Below are 1,228 nucleotides of genomic sequence, written 5' to 3'. Positions count from 1 at the left end.
TTTTTTTTTTGGCTGTGTGGGTTATTTCAAAAAGACAATCTTCTTTAAGATCTGAAATTCTTTCTTCTGCTTGATGTTTGGTCATCTGGTAGAGGACTTGTTTTTTTATTACTCTGGGATTGGATAAAGATTTCCTCCTTTATTTGCAGGCTCCGCTGGTGACTCTTCCTTTATCAATATAGTCAAGTGTGTGGTAGGTTGCCTGTAGAGTGGCCCTGACTGCTACTGTGGTGGTGAACCGTCCTCGTGGTGACAGTAAGAGTGGTGGTGGCTATGGTGCACAACCTTGGCTCTTGTTCTGGCAGTGAGCAGTGCTTTCTGGGGCTGGAGTCTGAGTCCCTGAGGGCGCCTGGGGCTCAGCTCACCTTGGCACCTGCTGGGTCTTGTGGGTGGGTCCCTCCAGGGATGGAGTGTAGGATTTTCATATATGTATTTATGTATACATATATTCCCAGAAGAATGGTTGAATTCCAAATGGAAGCTTGCTACATTAATCTCAGAATCAGGGGAGCTGTTCTATCAGGGAACTGCATACAAACCTACACTATTTTGGTTGGAGCAGTAAGAGTGGCCCATAGGGCATTTCTGGGCTGGCATCCTGATTCAATATTGACTTGGAGTAGGACCTAGAAAACAGAAAGGTACTAGCAGCCTAGACAAGTGAGTACATGATTACGAAGTCTTTGTACTAATCAGGATGCTTTCAGAGATAACGTTGTACCAGATATGGCAAAAACAAAAAGAACCCACTCAGTAGGAAAGACAGGCCATGTATATTTCCACCAGTTGTAACTGAGTAAAGTTACTTATCACTCAAAAATTATAATTTCTTTATTTAATAAATGAGAATATAATAGTTCCTATTCTGTTAGATGAGGATTCAATCACAGAATGTCTGTAAATGCACTTGTTCAGTACCGGCAGTTTATAGCGGCTATTTATTTACAGTATAACAAAGAAGTATTAAAATGTTTATACTGCAAGTGAATGACTGTAAGTAACTAGCAATGGCCAGGGCAAAACAGTAAGAGAATGCAATGCCTGCTAGAATGTATGGACTAGAAAATTCCTTGTTCTGGCATGATGCTCCAACCCCTACTATCTGTTTTTGATTCAGGACAGTGGAAGACAAAACTGAAATGAGACGGTTGAATACCCAGAGTTTAAGAGTGAAGGTCCTCCCTTGCTCTGTCATCGAGTGGGCCATCTCCCTCACCATCTTCTCTGT

The sequence above is a fragment of the Galeopterus variegatus genome, unplaced genomic scaffold (genome assembly GCF_000696425.1).
Source record: "Galeopterus variegatus unplaced genomic scaffold, G_variegatus-3.0.2 Scaffold12574, whole genome shotgun sequence".
Lineage (NCBI taxonomy): Eukaryota > Metazoa > Chordata > Mammalia > Dermoptera > Cynocephalidae > Galeopterus > Galeopterus variegatus.
The sequence above is the reverse complement of the archived record's forward strand: the minus strand, read 5'-3'. Positions refer to the sequence as shown.